This window comes from Haliaeetus albicilla, chromosome 1 (assembly GCF_947461875.1).
Source record: "Haliaeetus albicilla chromosome 1, bHalAlb1.1, whole genome shotgun sequence".
In the NCBI taxonomy this organism is placed as follows: domain Eukaryota; kingdom Metazoa; phylum Chordata; class Aves; order Accipitriformes; family Accipitridae; genus Haliaeetus; species Haliaeetus albicilla.
Genome location: NC_091483.1, coordinates 67,430,416 through 67,450,788, shown reverse-complemented (window position 1 = coordinate 67,450,788; position 20,373 = coordinate 67,430,416). Strand labels below are relative to the sequence as shown.

Sequence of the window (20,373 nt, the reverse complement as noted above, 5' to 3'; positions counted from 1 at the left end):
ATTTTTAATATTTGGAGTAACATTTTTCTTCTAGTTTTCAATAGAAGATTTGTTTAACAGAACATGATGCATTACTTATACTGCATTTCCAGTCTTATACACTAATTGTAATCACCATGTGATGAGAGTTCATGGCTTGTTAGGCTCTTGTGAGGGTAGAGGAAAGAAAACAAACTGTTATAAGAAACAATTTAGAAGGCTGATAGGCTTAGCTGTCTAGGTAGGAATAATTTTCCACCCAATACACAGTTGGGACACATATGCAAAGAGGGGACACTGGGGGAAAAAATAGGCGGACAATTCCATAGCAAATTTTAGTGCATCTATCACCACTATTTCATTCGTACTGCTTGTTTGTGGTTCAGGAAAAACACACTATAGGAATTTGAAAAGGAAAGACTTCATTACAAGTGTTCTGAAAGCCAGACTCTGCATTGCTTTGAAGTGCTAACTACCTTTAGCTAAAACAACAGTAGACCACTTAGGAAAATATTTGTGATATTTACATATGCCTTTAACAGATGAATGCATTATCCCTGAATATAGCTATGTTAGTGAATTCCTAATGACAGGTTGTTTAAACCACACTAAAAATGGCTCCAGTCTGAAGACTGATAATACAAGTAAGGCAAAGGGGCATCAGACACAGAACTTTCTCAGTAGATGAAGCTCTTTCCTTTCTATTCTCTATGGTACTCTGTGATAACCTAGCTGCTATGATGTCAGGAACATACGCTAAACTATTTCTTAAAAATAGAGCAAGTTTTGAATGGTGGCATGTGTGCTGTATCTAAGACTACTGGCTCTTTCTTGACTAATCTTTTCACTTTCTAACTACCTGTCTGCAAGGCTTTGTATTTGCTGACTGCTTGAGATCTTCTCTAGTCTTCAGGCTTCTGGACAGCTTGGTGTACTTTATAAAAGAAAAGAAAAGGTATTGTTTTCCCATCCATGTTGCTATCTGTGGCGTCGTTCACGGTAGATGGTCACCTGAGTGAACACAAGGAAAGAATGAGGATCAGTTTCTTACTTCAGTTAGTAGAAAAGGGGTGTAGGGCATCTAAGTCATGAACATTTTGTAGCAATGACCTTTTCTGCATGCCACCAGTGTTTGCTGTGCTTCCAAGCTATTGTCTGCAACGTCCATTCTGTAAGGGCCGTTACAGCTGGAGTATGTGAAACTGTTGTGTTGAAAACTGTCTGGGTCACAAGCCTTTTCAGGGTGTATGTTCTTTGTAATATTTTACTCCTAACAAGCCAGATTACATTCACAAAAAAAAAAGTAGGAAAAAAAGTATTACCCCAAGCATGGGCAAATGTACTAGAGAAGCAATATAAATAAAGTGAATACGTGGGACCCAATCTCCAGCATAAACTGTACTATTTTTGTAGAAACCATGTCTAAAAATAGCTTGAATAGAAATATAGTGGTACTTCTACAGAATGGCTACTAGTACCAACAGATCATTGTATTTAAGGAAACTCACATTTTACACTTTGTGTAAAATCCCTGTGCCTTCAGACTTGCACATTCTGTAGGGAGTCCCATCCGATATACGTGAATACTCACCCGTGCAATCAGTTCCCTAGTCTGGAAAAGCATGTGTCCTCCTTTGTTCTTGTTAGTAACTAGTTCCTTCCCTCTCCTGACAGCCCCCAGATTTTTAAAGCTATACCGTTTGGAAGGAGGACTAGCCATGGATTTTGATTCACATTGAATTTGAAAGACGGGACTCTTAGTACCCCTAGCACAAACAACATTAGGGTATGAAGTCTTCAGTTCAGCACTGCACTGACTCAGAGGGAAGCATATCAATTGTTGAGTTGCCAGAACCACCTCCTGCACTATCTGATTTTGCTTTGAAATGGTCTCCTCTTCAATGTCTGGTATTGCTTACCTCATGAAATCTGACAGGATCACAGCCTAAGATAGTACAGCTACAGGCCTGTTTTGCATTACTTAAACAGTGCAGTGGACATAAGGTTTCCTGCCACAAGGGGAGATTTTCAAAGGCAATTTGAACTTAACTCTCATGGAAAATCAAGAAGAAGAATGATCAGTGTCAATACATTTCTGTAGTTTAACTTACATAATAAGTGCTATTTCTGTGAGCAGGCTTGGTGTTAAAATACTGACAGAGTTTTCTTTTGGGAAACCTCACTTACATCAATGCTGCCTCATTAGCAAGAGGCAAATCTCTTGAACTTCTGTCTGGTTATGACTCTGACAGATTCATTCTGTTCCTTGCTGTTCTTTGGATTCCAAATTTCTCTCGAGATAACATCTAATTGCAAAGTTAATTGTCTAAGATAATAAAGCTTCCCAAAATCATCTTTTTCTGTGTGGCAGCATTGCTATGCAAATGATTTTGTCAAAGTGTTCATGTCTCATCAGAGAGTACCGTCCTTTGAACAACAGTATTATGCTGTCTAGAAAAAATGTGAAGTAGTGCTTATGGATTATTGTAGGCAATTTGATCCAGGAAGATGTCAAGAAGAAACATTTTAAAATATTAAATTCTGAAATAACATAGAGTGCACTGATGATTCAGTATCAGTATACATATTTCAAGTGTCAGTATGGCACACTGCTGAAGATTGCAATACCTCTTTTGGAGTGCTAAGTTTTGATTTTGAAAGATGTAAGACTTAAGATTAAATTCATAAGGTATATTCATTTTTCTCCTTTATTAGTTAGTAAACTCAAAAAGCCATGATTCTACTGGTTGTGGCACTGCAGATTCAGAGCATTTCATCAGAAGCTTGCGAAATACACACTGTTAGAAGGCCAGACAGTACATTTGTGTCACAGCTGCATGTCTAAGATGCACAAATGCACGTGATATGTGTACATTTGCATAAAGGATGTGTGAGCACATGTCTAAACCAGAATAAAATATAACTTTGAACTCTTTGTTCTCAGTGTCTTTAGTTTCACTCTGTTCTCATTGATGCTGAAGATGCTCTGGTGCTTAATCAAGCCAGGGGTTGCTAGGCATGCCTTCAGTTTTAATATCCAAGAGTAGCACCTCAGTGTGACAAGTCTACTGCAAAGGATTATAAGTTTTTACCAATTTCCTGAATACTGCTAGGTGGCTTGACATTAAAAACATCTTCTACAACTACATGGATACTGACAAGTGACAGCTCTAGGTTAATACTGAGGGAAGAGGGAAGGTCACTTGCCTTAGTTATCGTGCTATTGAAGTAAATAGCAGGCAGAGCACCTTTGAAAATGGTCCTTTTGTATTGCATTTGTTTGTCTATTCTCATAGGGCATTATAGAAGATCTGCCGTGCAATTTCACCTTTGATATAATTTCAGGTCCTTTTCTCCAGCCTGCATTTATCTGATTCTTTTTGTGCTCTGTTTGGTACTGGGTTTCTCTACTTTACCTGTCACATCTAGATACCTGTCTATTCACTGCAAATGTTCACTAATATGAACCACAGTTTTCTGCATGCTGTCACTGTTCTTGCATGAAGCAAAAAAGCTAATGAGAGACCCCATCACCACCCTTTATGCTCAATTGCATCTTTGTTTGATGTTTTAGACAACGACGGATTTTTGCAAAAAATAGGATTAAAGGATGTTTTGAATTTTCTAGGCCTCTTCTCAGTAAGGTGACTGCTTCACCAGTAGCACAGCAGAGTTCCCAAACCAGACGCTCTGCAGTAGTTGCTTTCTTCTATGCTTTCCATTTAGCTCTTATTTGGAAAAATCTATTTTGTCTTTCTTTTTTTTTTTCTTTCTGTGTAATTCTCTGTAAATCTATAACACATGGAAAATACGCATTCTCTCAACATCTTAGCTCTTGAGTACATCTTCGTGTCAATTATTGAGCGATCATATAACTACATCACTGACTGCTCATTGCTCAGAGTCCAAAATATGTACATTTTGATAAAGTCTTACATCTTTGTGAAATATTGATCTCTGGGAAATACCTGTCTTTAATGTCCGTCTGTATCAAAAGAATTGGGCAAATTTAATTCCCAGAAAACTTCAGTAACTTTAGACAAGTTAACACCAATGTAATTCGGCTAATACTATGCACACTAAATATTCAAAGTTTTCTTTCTATATTTTCAGGTACGAGTCTAGAATGCCATTGTTTTCCCTATCTTGGTACACTGACTTCATAAACCCTGTTATGAAATGCTTGTTTTCTGCTCATCATCCTGGTCTCTGCTCCTCATGGATCTCTCACTGGTATTTTCTACATCCTTCTTCAAATGTGGACCACAAATTTCAACACAGAGGTAGTTTCTTCTCCCAAATTGTATCAGAGGTAAAACTTTTCCTACTGCTACTTGATGTTCTTCAGGTTATGCTCACAAATATTACATTAGCTTTCTTTGCCGCAGATTGCTCTGATGGCTATGCTGATGTAATTATCTACAGTGACCCATATGTCTTCCTTTGAATCACTGCTTTCCAAGAAAATTTTAACCATTCTTTAGGTATGGCTTGCATTCTTGGTTTCCAGATGGAGAACCTTGAATTTGGCTGCATTAAGATTTCTTTAACCAAGTAATTCAGCTCATTATTTATGACCCACTGTACAGCCAAATTTCTGCCATATGTCCAGCCTCCTTTTGGCTTCATTTACTTTAGGCTTGAAACTGATGAACATTTTACTCAGTTTTCATTAACTAGCATTTAATTTTTGACAGAAAGTTTTATTAATTCTGTTCAGTTAACATCTCTTCCTAGTCTTTGGTCAGGGTAAAATAATAATAATACCATGCGTCTTGTCCATAAGTGTGTGTCAGCTGTGGAACCCAAATGATAATATTGTGTGACATAGTAATATTAATAGTTTTTCACTGGCTATGTTCTTGCACCAAATATACAATTTGGATATGAAAAATTAGCTGGAAAATAAAGATGTTTATTTTGGTGAAGTTTCACCAAGGTTACAATAAAGAAAAAAATGTGAGCAATATGATTTGTATAAAATCAGTAGATAGAATCAATTCAACATATAAATTATGTTTAATGTCTGTATGCATGTTATCACTGGAGCAACTACTCCAAATTGGCTTGGACAGAAATGCTCTCATATGAGGAGGAAACAAAAAATTTCCCATGCTTAAAAACAGGAATGATTTTAATTATTCTCATTGCTCTGCAAAAGGCTATTAGAAAAACCCCAAAAGAACTTTACACATGAATCAGACAACAGCCAGAACAGAAATAAGATCAGGAAAAAAAAAGGAGCAAAATGATAGTAAGGTTGGAGAAATGAACATTATGTAGAAGACAATCCAAAATGCACAGTCAGAAAGCAAAATCAAAGATGCAGTCACCTCAAAAGCACACAAGGCTCATCGAAGTTACCTGTTTAAACTTTTCTTAGTTTTTAAAATGGGAAGTTTTGTGATATATGTATGTGCTGTCTGCCTAATTTGCACTAGAATATTTCCTATCATTCCAATCTTCACATAGTGTTGCCAAGCAGGAAGCTCAGGGTCCTAAATCAGTGTAGTTTGCCTTTCTTTTAAAAAGATGCCTGCAACTATAGGCAATGCAGTTTCCCACTATATATATGCACACATACAGGTACTTAAGTGTATTACTAATGTTTAGATCATTTACCTAGAAGCAGAAATCTTGAAAGGATTTTCTGACTCATCATGAAAGGTTTGCTGTCAGTGTTTCCCTTCACAGTAGACTAATCATCAAATTATAAAATAGTCAAAAGGAAAGCAGCCTCTAACATATGAGTTGTTAACCCAATATACCGTCTCTATCTAGACCAATAATGGCTAGCAATATAGAGGGATCCTCCCATGGTATACTTCTAGCGGTCCGGAAGATTGCATTTCAAAGGTTGTATTTAATAACCACCAGTAAATGCAAAATAATCCATGACTTTGCCTAACCCTGTTTTGAAGCAGTTTGGCCTTTTGGCCTCTACAACATCTTGTTACTAAGAGTTCTACTACTGAACTATAGGAATTGTGATTTGATTGATACACACACAATATTTTCACTTAAGGGGTACCTTGTTCTTTTAATGCAGGAAATACACTGAGTCAGTATTATTTCTTATTCTCTGTACTATATCATGTAAAATACATATGTGCACACCAGGGTATGTCATTTAGACGTTTAGGGAGTTTTCAGGCAGGTGCCAACTGACTTCTGAGTTTTCCTAAGACTGGTAGTCACAGAAATCAGGACTTCTGCGGTCATTTTCTTAGACTTAGTTAAAGAGCATCAGGTTAAGTTTGGAATTGACACAGACCTCCCATATGTAAAGACACAAAGCAATAAGAAGGAGCAAATACTTTATGTCTGATGTTGGTTCTACTACCCTGTGCCTATTATTTTCTGTAAGAGAAGAGGAATTCCATCTTTTCTTGAGGTCTGTCAGCTTATGTTTCTGAGGTCTTTGCTCAGTGTTTCAAATGAAAGCTAGAATGGTTGGTTGCTGTTCTAACAGTGGAATTATTGCCCTGCAGTTCTCTACGCACTGTCTCAAGATCTTTTTCCTTTCTCTTTTTTACCCAACTATTTTTATCCTTTGTTAATGCTGCAAGTCTTCATTATGCTTTTTAAATCTTCTTTCCTTCTACAGTGCTCCTTTTGTTATGTTATATATAATGGGTCAAAATGATCTCTGGAACAAAGCCACAGTATTAAACCAGGAATTAATATGGACCAGTATTCTTAGGCTGAAAAATGCTCACAGTCATTTGAACACCAAAGATAAGAGAGAAAGGCATATTTCTAAAATCTTTGCAAATGAAGGAGACAGGACTGCTGTTGAAGGGAGTTTCAACTGAGCACAGAAACAGACTGAATGCAATCAATCAAAAAAGATTTATTCAGGAGTCATAAATTAGGTTACCTTAGATTCCTTCCATCTCCCTTTCTTATATATCATCTCTTGTCCTGACATTCAGTCTGAAGTATTTCCTCCAGTGAGTAAAGAAAGATTTTCCAAACTCAAGAGTCCAATTAGGAAAAATGTTCCCCTGCCTTTCAGCATTGAATTATCTGAACCAGTTCCCTCCAGAGCACCCTCTACAATGGAGGCATTTATAACTGAAAGTATCTCAGTAGGAAAGGGTACTCACATATTGTATGAAAAATTGAAAACTACAGACTGAAAACAGGCATAGCTTGAGTGCTGCGGTATACCTGCTTTGTGTCTGTTTTATGACTGAGGCAGTATTCAACGATTGTGAAGAAAAGACAGGGTAAAGAAGGGCTGAAAAGTTTGATAAAAAGTAAGAAAAGTGGTTCCAGACCAGCTGCTATGAGAAGGGTCCACAGTTACAAGTGCTCATTCCAATTTTCAGTAAGGAATTACTTCAGCAGCTTTTGTTTTAAGGATTCCCTAGGCTTTTGAAACTGCCTCCTTCACTGGCACTTCCAGTTCCTGCAACAGCTCCTGTTCTGTGAGTTAGCTGGCATCTCCTGGTCTGTAAAGGGAAGATTTAAAAAATAACAATCTTTAGCCTCTTTCCCTCCATTGTCAAGGTTTTGTCAACAGTCACAAGAGGTAGAAACATTCTCAATTGCTTGTTCATCATGCTGTGATGAATGGGTCTCTTAGCTGTGCTGGCACAAATGTTTGTGCACCCACATGGTCAGCTTGTAGCAAACTGATTTGGCTTTGAAAACACTTTTCTCTCTCTCCTTCTCTCTCTCTTTTTCCCCAAGTAAACTTTAAGCCAGAGCAATTGCCCAGATTTGCTCTCAGCAGAGGCATAGAAGTGGTCCACTGGAAGAACTGAAAGGTTAATATGGTGCACAGACAGGAGTGGGTAACATCAGAGAAGCCAATATTGCTACTGAAACCACAGCCTGAGACACCAAGAACTGATGCTTTATAAATGACACCAAAGGTTGGAAACACAGACCCCATGTATTTCAATTACATGACATATAATTTAACTGTCTGTTGGAAGTTGTGAGCATATGCTGGAGACATATCACTGTATATTTACCCTGTTTTCAGAGACAGGTTTCTAGGCTCGATAGACATATGCTGTAGTTGTTCCAGAGTGCCTTATAGGTCCTTCTTTAAACATGGTATTTCTGTCTAACTATCAATTAAAATAACTAGGCAAGATCTGACTTTGTTATTTCCTTTCAGTTTGTCTGTGCTATTGTTATTCTCCACCTTTCCCATCACTGTAAGTTCATTTGTTTTCCTTGTGACAGCTGATGTCAAGCTGATCTGTATTTATCATCTCACCTTCAATATTTGCTGGGATGTGCCACAATTAGAGCAGCTGACATTTTGCTGTAGGCAGAACAGGAATTATATTGTGTGCGTTCTCTGTGGGTTACTCGTCTGGCTACCCTTTACAAACACACAGTCATTTCGATTCATTGCTAGGCAGTTCCATATTCTGTGTTGACCAACATACCACTCATTTTGGGTCCTGGGTTTGGTTCCTGCTCCTCTGTATCACAAAGAGGTAATGTGGCTGGGGCAGTAGAGAGATAGCGGTGATGAAAGTTAGAAGGGGCAAGATGATAGAAAGCTAAATCAGAAACTGAGCAATGACTAAGACCATTTCTGGCTGGTCAAAATGTTGTGATACACAGCGCTCTGAATTGGTGAGAGGTTGATGGTTGCAGCAACATCTGAACGATGCATCCCTGATCCAGGCAGACCCTAAAGGTCTGAGTATAGTAGCTGGGCTGAGCACAAAATACTGTACCTGTTGAGGACAGAGAGCTGAGGAGGAGTGCATCAGTGAACCGCGGTTCAGAGAAGAAAAAAAAATGGCTTAGAAGAGGATAAAATAGGTAAAAGTGCAAATCTATTTTCATTTCATTGAAATAATTTAAAAGTGATTTCTATGGCTTCAGTGTAAGAATTTGACTATTTTGGAAACTAATTTAAAGGAAGTATTGCTGACCTGAGATCTGAAGAAGGACAACAAAACCAAAATCATGTTTTTATAACTTCCAAGTAGCTTTGGATAAGCATCTGAACTTAAAGTTCACCTGAACTTTTAGTGTTGACCCTTGACTGGTTAAACACATCATCACTGTATTTGCAACACTGCCAGATCCACTGTCCAGTCACATTGTGTGACATGGAGTTTTGTGCCATCAGGTATCGTAGATAGAGCTATGCCATGTCAATGCCTGTCGTGGTTTAACCCCAGCCAGCAACTAAGCACCACGCAGCCGCTCACTCACTCCCCCCCATCCAGTGAGATGGGGGAGAAAATCGAGAAAAGAAGTAAAAGTCCTGGGTTGAGATAAGAACGGTTTAATAGAACAGAAAAGAAGAAACTAATAATGATAATGATAACACTAATAAAATGACAACAGTAGTAATAAAAGGATTAGAATGTACAAATGATGCGCAGGGCAATTGCTCACCACCCGCCGACTGACACCCAGCCAGTCCCCGAGCGGCGATTCCCCGCCCCCCCCTTCCCAGTTCCTAAACTAGATGGGACGTCCCATGGTATGGAATACACTGTTGGCCAGTTTGGGTCAGGTGCCCTGGCTGGGCATGAGAAGCTGAAAAATCCTTGACTATAGTCTAAACACTACTGAGCAACAACTGAAAACATCAGTGTTATCAACATTCTTCGCATACTGAACTCAAAACATAGCACTGTACCAGCTACTAGGAAGACAGTTAACTCTATCCCAGCTGAAACCAGGACAATGCCTGATGGAAGCAGGCAGAATGCGGTACAGTAGTAGGAAAAATGCTCAGCATGTTAGCATCTTCATGATCCAAGTAAAAATCAGGATACAGGTACCTAAGTTTCTTACATGAAATATCTCTGGTTGAGGAAGCAGATACCTTTTCATGTTTCGTTTCTTTACAATATATTTGGAAGCACCTCTGCTCTGTTTGAACTGCTGCAGCACTGGTTATCTAATGATGATATAATGAGGTGGTAGTGGATCAGTTGGCATTGTGGCTGCTAACAAAGTGGCTCTCAGCAAAGTCTCCGGCTCAGCAGGTTAGAGAATGGAGTCCACAACCTCAACTATCAAAAACTGGTTACCGTAATAAATGAATGGTCTCTCCAGCCTTTAGGGTGCAGTGCTGTCTTAACCTCTGGATATCCTGCTCACCTTTGCAGTTGTTGTTTGTATTCATTTAGCTTGGCTAAGCATTTAGTCACAATTTCTTCCTCAATTGTTTCTCCAGAGCACCTGTAACATCTTATCTTCCTTGAAAACATATAAAGACTCTAAATTTTGCTTCAGGCTGTTTTCAAGAAAAGCTGCATTGCTTGCGCGAAATGAATCAATTCAAGTATTTAGCCTGTGTACATACTGTGCAGGGAGGATAAAAGCCACACATGAAACCTATTTATGTACATGGGCAACATCTTTCAGAAAGCAGGCTAAAATCTTGAACTCTGACTGAGTTAGACACCAATATTTACTGTCTGAAATTATATTTTCAGTTTCCTTTGAAAAAAGGAAATTCAGGTGCAAAGCAAAAATGCTGTAAGCTATTGCTAGCCACAGCTGGGGAGAAGTTAGGGACAGACAATGAAGTCAATAGAGAGAACAATGGTCATTTTCATCTCTCTCCTAACATTTAGAAATTTAGAACTCTATGGAGGTTTTATCTTTTTTTTTTTTTTTTAAAGAAAACAAGGGCTTATAGAGAGAAAAAATATCTTCTGTTGAAATAATTGTTAGAATTATGCACAGAAGTGCTTCATGTCTGCAGCATAAGCAGCAAATTTCAAAATGAGTACAGGTTGAGAACAATTGCTGCAAATTTAACTTAATTATGATAATTTGCTGGTTTGTTTGTGTTTAGTGCTTAAGGTGACATTCAAAAGCGTGTTAAATGGCAAACAAGCATAGGTAAACTTGAAGGTGTATTGTGCCATTGTGAATTAAGAGTATTTAATTAAGAATTCATTAAGAAATTAAGAATAATGCATCCTTCAAGTACCCCGCAGAGGTTAGATAAACTAGAGTATCTGGGGCTAGTTAATTTAATTGTATTCTCACTGCACATAAACTCAGTCTTAACCTCAACATCTCACTTTATTGATTCTAGAGGGGCAGGCAGATTTCAGTGCGTTCAAGTGGACTTACACTCCAGATTTGGTCATAAGCTTAACACTAAGGGTAAACATTATACATTAAGTCTCCTCAGGTTGTTTAACCTAACCTAAGAAATAAATCCCTCGTTTTGCTTTCCCAGTGCACATTTTTATAGACTTCTAATTAATCATTTTTGGCATATAACTTCTTGTACATTTTAGCCTTTCTTTTTGGTGGGCTTTGCTTGTTGTCTTGTTCATTGTGTGCTTCAACAATCAACAAAAATTGGGTTTGTTTGCTGCCTATTTCAGATTTATTGGTACACGTACAGAAAATAAGAATTTTGTTCCTCAAACAAAAAGTAAGATTTCAACAATTGGTTCATCCATTATTAAGAAAAAACCTAGATTTCTTGAGAAAATAAAGCATTCCATGATAGCCAAGGTATTAATGCCTAGTGGTCTTCTGAAAGGATGCTGGAGACTCAAAGCAGTAATAGTGTTATGTGGTCTAAATATATACATGGGGCAAGGTTTGTCAGGAGAACTACTATCTTGTAGCAAGTCAGCTTATAGACTAACAGTAGCAGACAATCATCACATCATCACTCTTGTTGGCCCACTGTCTAACCCCAAGCCATAGGCTCTCAGCTGGCTCATCACATGTCCCTAGGCAGGGCACCATGCATCCCTGCTGCTCTGTCACATATAGAGCGACTGCTCATCCTTGCCATGCAGGCCTGTTTTTCTTAAACTGCCTGTATCCAGCTATGGCAACGCTCCAGCTGTGCGAGCCATCCCACCACATCTCTGTGATCCCAAAGAGATCGTAGTCCTGCAATTGCAGGCAGACCTCTGATTCCTCCTGCTCATTGCCCATGCTGTGTGCATTAGCGTACAGGCGCTTCAGATGGGCTCCACTCATGCTCATTTCCCAGGAAAAGTGTGAGCACATTCCCCATCATGCTGTCCTGTCTGCGTCTCCTTATTTGTGTGCATACTCTTGGGGTGGCCTCCTTTCAGCCCTCGTTTCTTGATTATGAGGTCTCTCTTGTCCACAGCACCCTGCACAGTTTGCTTGTCAATCTATGTATTTTCTTGTGTGTTTTTTAATGAAGGTTCTTATCAATCCTGGTCATTGTAGGTGCAAACTAACAGCAGGGCTAAAACTGACATCCATTTATGCAGTGCATAACTCGCAGCATTGGCAAAATAAATGTGCTTACATCATTAGACAAACAATACAGGATCTTAAAGACTAATGATAGTCACGTTTCAAGGCTATCTTGGCTATTTTATAGAACCTCTGTGTTACTTTCTGTGATGGGTTGACCCTGGCTGGACGTCAGGTGCCCACCAAAGCCGTTCTATCACTCCCCCATCCTCAGCTGGACAGGGGAGAGAAAATATAACAAAAAGCTTGCGGGTCGAGATAAGGACAGGAGAGATCATTCACTAATTACCGTCACGGGCAAAACAGACTCAATTTGGGAAAATTAACTCAATTTATTACAAGTCAACCAGAGTAAGGTAATGAGAAATAAAACGAAATCTCAGAACACCTTCCCTCCACCCCTCCCTTCTTCCCGGGCACAACTTCACTCCCGGATTTCTCCACCAAGCCCCCCCAACAGCACAGGGGGACAGGGATGGGGGTTTACGGTCATCACACGTTATTTTCTGCCGCTTCACCTCCTCAGGGCGAAGGCTGATCACACTCTTCCCCTGCTCCAGCGTGGGGTCCCACCCACGGGAGACAGTCGTCCACAAACTTCTCCAACGTGGGCCATTCCCACGGGCTGCAGTTCTTCATGAACTGCTCCAGCATGTGTCCTTTCCACGGTGTGCAGTCCTTCAGGAGCACACTGCTCCAGCGTGGGTCCCCCATGGGGTCACAAGTCCTGCAAGTCCTGCCAGAAAACCTGCTCCGTGGGCTCCTCTCTCCACAGATCCGCAGGTCCTGCCAGGAGCCTGCTCCAGCGTGGGGTTCCCACAGGGTCACAGCCCCCTTCGGGCACCCACCTGCTCCGGCGTGGGGTCCTCCCCGGGCTGCAGGTGGAGATCTGCTCCACCGTGGACCTCCCTGGACTGCAGGGGGACAGCCTGCCTCACCAGGGTCTTCACCACAGGCTGCAGGGGAATCTCTGCTCTGGCGCCTGGAGCACCTCCTCCCCTCCTTCTTCACTGACCTTGGTGTCCGCAGGCTTGTTTCTCTTACATGTTCTCACTTCTCTGTCCGGCAGCTGTTTCTCACTGTCCCAACTTTTTTTTTTCCTTCTTAAAAATGTTATCCCAGAGGCGTTACCACTATCGCTGATTGGCTCAGCCTTGGCCGGCGGCGGGTCCGTCTTAGAGCCGGCTGGTATGGGCTCTCTTGAACACAGGGGAAGCTTCCAGCAGCTTCTTACAGAAGCCACCCCTGTAACCCCCCTGCTACCAAAACCTTGCCACACAAAACCATTACACTTTCCCACTGCTCTGTCCAATAGCACATGATAAACAAGAACAAGATTTTTAAATGGAAAGATCTAATAACTTCTTATTCTATTTTTCAGAGAAAAAAAGTTACTATATGTTTATTTTAAGTAAACATTTAGTTTCATTTAATTTTCATTTAGCAGTCTTAGTTCAGAGTGCAGCACTGTGTTTGTCTCCTGCTTTCACTTGTGCCTCACAGATTTCACTACCTTTTAATTCATTACCTGAGTGGTTTAAGATGTTAACCAATGATACTTTATATCTTTGGGCCATGTTTATCTTAGATTGCATGTTCTTCCCTACAATCCAGGCATGGGATGATCTGGAATAACAGTAATTTAGGGCTGCCTTCAAGATAGACGTTACAGCTAGATACCAAAAAAAAAAAAAAATGCCATGCAATTCATCATGGTTGAATATGCATCTTACATGTAAAACTCTGTCCATTCAAATGAGTTATCTTAGTTCCAAATAATATACCAGTCAAAAGTAGTGATGAAAGAGTTGAGCCACTCCCTAGGTGATTTTTTTTGTTTTGTTTTGTGGTGTTTTTTTTTCCCCGCCATTGATTGCAGTAACCAGCTGGCAATTTCTGGAATTCTAGCTTTCAAGAAATCTTCTAAGATGGCTGAAGGTTAGACACCCACTGAAGTTTTAATCTTGGTCTGAAGAATATTTTAGATGTACCTTTTCCATATATATTCAGTACTTTGACAATAAAAAAAGATACTAGTTGGGTTTAATTCTATTGCGGGCATTTCTGCCGTACATCTTCCCACTTTTGCCATGCTGAAGTGAGACATGGCATAGAAGATAGAATAGAGAACTTGAAGAGGGCTGCTGAGAGTCTGAAAGAACCTTAAAGGCTGTTAAATGTTTCCTTTCAGAGCTTCAGTATGCATATTACACATACATAACATTTGTATTGTACTCTTGCATCTAATGGCATATTTAAATCCCCAGATTACTGGCATTTAGACCAGGAAGCAGACAACAAGAAATGCTTTTAGCTTAGAGCAGCCTGATGCTTCAAAGGAATCAGAAAAGTTTGCCATGGCAACATTGGAAGGATAATTTTTTGCTTTTGAAAAGGCTTGAGATGTATGCTATCTTGGTGATACACCCTAGAACAGGAAAGGTGCAAGCTAAGTATTTTCTTCATTCCTGAGAAACAGAATAAAGTGTACCTTTTCACTGGTACAAATACTGGGTTGCAGTATTTGACAGCATTGTTTTTAGAGTTTGACAAGTATCTAAGTAGTGATAAGGCTAGGTAGCAAGGAGGCAAAGGGGTGATCTGACAGCTTACAGCTGCTCGAAAGGCAGTCACAAAGCTGACACAGTCATACTCTTCTCAGTAGCACCAGATGACATAATAAGGGGCAACAGCTGCAGACTGCACTTTGAGACATTTAGGTTGCCTTGCTCTGAGCAGGAGGGCTGCCATAGGTCCCTTCCAACCAACATCCCTATGCTTCTAAGAAGAGGAAATGCACTATACCAAATTAATTATTACATGTTTTAATTTAACACAGATTTACTTTGTTATGTTTTATCAGATGGCTGTATTAAAAGTCTGAGCTTTAACCTACTAATGACGTTTCCTATCTTCTCAGTATTTCACATAGTAATCTCACGACATAAACCCAAAACTTTGCATCTGTTTTCAAGTACAGCTCTACAAATGGGAAGAAATAAATATATTAGATTTAGAGATTTATAGATTGTGATGCTGCAAAGGACAACTGTCAGCACCTAATCTAACCTCCTGACTGCAGGGCTTTTTCAAATTGTTACTTGTGTGAACTAGACACATCATTTACTTAGGAAAAAAATTCCATATGTGATGTGAACTTGTAAGATTGGTAATTGCAACAGTGACCACATCTCTTCAGTCTTTGCATTTCCTGACTCATTAAATTTTTTTAGACTTTATTGTCAGTGATGTGACGTTTCTTTTTATTGTTCACTGATAAAGATATCAATTAACATAAATCTGAGATCCTATCCCATACATTCCTCATTAGAAACATAATCTTTTGATAATAATTCACTGTTCACAACTCTAGATAGACCTATCCATTAATCTTTTCAAATCTTAATGTTTGCTTTTTTGATTTTTTTTTACCTAGCTAAGTGCTTCCTCTTAGAGTCACATCTCATTTTGAAAAACTTATCTTACCATGAACAGTTTTTCCATGTATCTTTTTCCCTTTTCTTTCTTCTGATGAGGTTTCCCACAAATTTTATCTGTCGTGATTTCATTTTGATCTGCTCAAAAGAAGTGGGCACATTAGCTCAGGGTCAGCCATGAGCTCATCCTCCCATCTCTCCCTAAACTGATGAACATAGTTAAATCTGATGTCCTCTGAACACACATCAAGTCTCAAACTGATTTTGTCTGAAGCTTTTCTCAATATATCTTGCTTTATCTGAAATAGCGCATTCAAATTCTATTTCTAGTAATAAAAAGACACCACCCCCACCCCTGGCCCTGGAATATAGCTTTAAAAGCTATCTAGGAGTTTGAAGGGAGCTTAAGGAAATAAAGGCATATTTTCCTTGCATCATGGCAAATGAAGATACAGTTAGCTCTGAACAAAATTAGTGAAGAACCAGCTGAATAAAATACTTTCAGATAATTGTGCAAATCAGATGCTTCTGCCTTCTTTCAATTAATGTTTGATTTTCTCCTGGTTGTCCAGCTCTCATTTTTTAACTGTAGTGGAAAGCTTTTGATTATTTATCACTTTATCTTCTGAATTATGACCAAATGATGGGTTGTGAATTTTCAAAAAATGGTCCTGATGTCTGGACCACAGTGTCTTTAAGTAATGGAGCTTCTCCTTAAAGATGTCTTAAGATATTTGCTGATAGAAATTTAGCTTGATTTTTTCAAGCTTGATTTTTTAATGGGAAAAAAAAAATCTACGAATATTTTCACCTATTCCTAATTACATTTGCATACTCTTCTAATATATTTCTCATAGGAATATGAGGAAAAGTCCAGATATGGATCTCAACTGTACTGTGTAAAGCAAGTAAATTAATGCAGTAAGTGGAATCATTCTGCATTTGTATTGCTCAGTTAAGAACAGAGGGTACTGTTCTTACCGACTAGTAACTTTTAAAATCATGCCCAACTGTTTATTTTATATTATCTTTTTCTTGACGTTTGAGACCTCTAATGCAGTGCTTTAGAAAAGACTGTGTGAGGGAAGCACCATGTGCTTATTCTTTATTGCTGCATCGTATAATACCAGGTCATTAATCATTAGTAGAAAGAGTAAAGGTCCCAATTTAGTGCCCTGGGGAGACATCTCCATTAATCGCTTGCCAATTGGAGGGGACACAATTGAATTTAACCTGCTGGCTATGGTCCATAGGAAAAGCTCTGACCCATTTAATCATCCTGGACTGTGTTCCATAACCTTTCAAGTTGGATCATCGAATGTCAAGTTCTGTCGAAGGCTTTATTTAGTCAACCATGACTGGTAACCTCCTTATCTTCTGCTTTTCGTGTCAGAGGTACAATAGTTTTATCAACACATGTGCAGCTATTCTCTTTTAAAGCTGCTAAACTGTGTTCTGTCCAAATGGTTTTGAAAGATTTACAGTAGCTGGGCTGGTATCATATATTATGCACAAGCTCAATGATAAAGTGAAATTTGTAATTGCTTTCTTTTGTCTGTCATTTAATCTGCACTGTGAATAGTAAGCATAGTAAGCTTCAATCCACAGTAACTTCCTTAGAGACCTGAGAAAAATTGATAAAAGTACCCCTAGTTTCTGATATGTAGTGTATTCTTGCCATTTCTCTATTGACCATAGTACACGTTAACATGGTACCATCATTACCGCACTTTGTGTCACTGTTAACAAGCAATAAATGAATTCAGAACTTCTGATGGCACTGAATGACACAGTGAATCAAGATGTTACTGTTGTTGGATGGGTTTATTCCTTTTATTTCTAGGCATCTGCTTCATCTGCCAGTTCAGGTCACCTAAACCATTTGGTGATGTTTTATGAAAATATCCAGTAATATCCGCTGTTCTGGAAAGAGTAAATCAGAGTCCCTTCTGAGGGAAGTACTGACTTTGTATTTTGGCTTATTCAGAAGCAGCAAACCAAGTGCAACTGCAGAATAGTGGCAGTCCCAACAATAAAACCTCTGTGTTTATTCTGTCTGATGAAACAGCTATCTGACATCTACAGCTACCTCATAAAATGGGACCAGATTGATGAGCTTAAGTTATTGAGTGTTTCTTGGTTCTGCGAGCATTTTGTGGCTTACAGGTGAGTAGGCAGTTTTCTTTCTCTTTTGCTCTCTCTCTCATTCTCCATTTTTGCTGGGAAGGAATGCTTTATGTTTTCAACCTTTTCATTGTACAAATTGGTCTTTAAAATGTCTTGCTGCCTGGATGATAATAACAGTGAAATAATTTTCTCTAACTGTAGGTGCATTCATGAGCCTGACAGAGTGAGTGCAAGGAATAAACTGTACATTTAATTAGTGGCATTTCGTTTCATTTTCTAAGTTAGGATCAGCATCAGTCTGTCATTAGGTCTAAAATGGTGTATTTAAGAAACAGTATTGCATTTCCTTTAAAAGATCCTTACTAGATTTGAATAACAGCCTACAAACATATTAATGATAATGAGTATGCAAAATGTTCTGTACGAAAAAAGATCTGACAAGCATGAATGGTGACAGATGATAACTGGAATTTTCAAAATTTATGATCATTACAATGTGAAAAAGTAATTATGAATAATATAAATCTTTTGCAATAATTAGCTGTAATGAATGCTCATAGCAAGGTAAATGAACGGGAACAATTTAAGGCAATAACACATGATTTGCATTTTATACTATGTCAGAACATTTTATCATTAGACAAGTCAGCAATATACCCTTATATCACCTCAATTTTCAACTTTTTAGCCATGCACCTCATGTTCAAGTCTGTTGCTAAGCTGTGATCTGTACATAAAGGAAAAGTGATAAAAAGAATTAATCACTTCAATAAGGCAAGCTTCACTACATTTAAAATAAATATTTTCGTGTGAATGTTGGTTTTGTACATATGCTAATAAATCTGTTTGCAATGTGGGACTTCCTACATAGTAGTAAACCATTTATGGTGCTGGGAATAGTCTGTCTAAGGTGTCAGTGTGTATTGTGTACAAATGAGGACACATCTGTGATGGCCTTGTGGAATTTTCTATGTATATTCATTCATGTTGTTAATTCTGAAAGCAAGACCTGTTTGAAACGGTCAGGTTCCACTTCTCCAAAATTGTATTTTAGCATGTGAGAATGTGCAAGTGCTCAGGGACCCCAGAGCTTGGGTATAGATTTGGAACTACTTTGAAGTTTGCAGCTCTGTCTCTTTCAAATTCTTTCTGGCAGCAAACCATGAATTTCAGGCTGATAAGGTTACAACAGACTGGCTCTCACTGTTGGATCAGAGTAGTCACTCCTGGGTGGACTGTCATCACTAGCATTCAAGGTCACTTTTATCATTACAGTGGACGTTTCCAAAGGGCTGTAATTCACCATTCCTTAGACATGTGATGTATCAGATCTAGGGGCATCTCTATGATTTACTTCAGTTCTAAGTCTTCTTCGCTGGTACCATCATTCTGCCAAAACACAAAATAGGAGAGCTTGTTGAAGCCCACGAGGCAAGCTGGCTCACCTTTTTCTGTTTTGCCATTTTAAGAAAATGATTCTGAGATCACTGAACTGGTAATACTTCTTAACCTTGGCTAATTGTTGGTTTGCCAGAAATGCTGTTCACTCTTGCATAGGCAAACTGCTTTTTGAAAAGTTTATTGATAGGTCCCTGCTATGAATCTAGCTGCCATCGGTTTTATCCCTAAGTCACTGAGTTTCACTGCAACTTGCTCTAACACTCATGTTCTCTCGTTCCTGAAGAAGTTTATGGCAGAACAGGCATTCAGCAAGTGGCATTTCTGAATAAAGTTGTGACCCAACTGATGTTAAAATCCGTGGAAGTCTGACTGCTAACTATAAAGAGAACTGAATCAGGACTTCCAGAAACATGTGGCGAGTAAGTCCTCTCCTTACTCTCTATTAGGACACAGAATCTGTCCTGGCAAAGGCTTAAGAGTAATTTAAAATCTGTTTTTTAAAAAGTACAAATAATAACTTTTAATATCAGAGAAATAATAAATAGCATCATATAATCTTAGGGAGCTGATATCACATTTGATGCAACGTTTGTTTTTCTATCATCTGAATCAAGTATTAATGACTATATATTCATACAGAAGAAATATAGGCTGATTCTGCCCTTAGACCACTTTTACCCTACATTAAAAAAAGTTTCCCAGGTATATTGTCACCTAGGAAGCTTGTGCCATATGAATGAATCCCCAGGTAGAGACCTGAAGAAACCCATTCAAGACATCTGGGAGTTAGAGTCCCTTTTTTTTTTTTTTTGTTACAGAAGTGTTTGGATAGTAGTAGGGGACCAACAGGATGCATTTTAATTACTTGCTACTGTTTCTTCTTAATCTACTTCAAACGAGAGTGCACTGCAATACTGAGCATATCATAGTCCCAGTCCTTGTTCTGTGTGTGGGTTTTTTTCCCTGTTAACTCTGAACAATTTGGTTTTTCTGGGTCAAATGAATTTCTAGATAGACCAAATACTTTCATGTATGACAAGGACAGTAGGACATCAAAACATATATACCCCAGGGAATGGCTTTAAACTTCTCCTTTTGATAATACTCTTCCTGACATGTTCAATGCATCCATCACATCAAAGCTTTAACTTTTTTTTTTTTTTTAAAGAAACAGCTTAAGTCTGTTTTTCTTAGAGAATGCATGGAGGTTGTTTAAATAATAAAA

General features: G+C 38.7%; 1 long non-coding RNA gene across 5 annotated transcripts in view; it reads left to right on the top strand.

Annotated features, from left to right (window-relative positions):
* Positions 1 to 20,373, top strand: part of LOC138685909 (uncharacterized) — a 78,487-nt gene that overhangs the window by 45,546 nt on the left and 12,568 nt on the right. For all 5 annotated transcript variants that reach the window (XR_011325309.1, XR_011325307.1, XR_011325314.1 and 2 more), the window contains one exon: positions 4,093 to 4,291. This is a non-coding gene — a long non-coding RNA (uncharacterized lncRNA). The remainder of the gene's footprint in view (positions 1 to 4,092; positions 4,292 to 20,373) is intronic.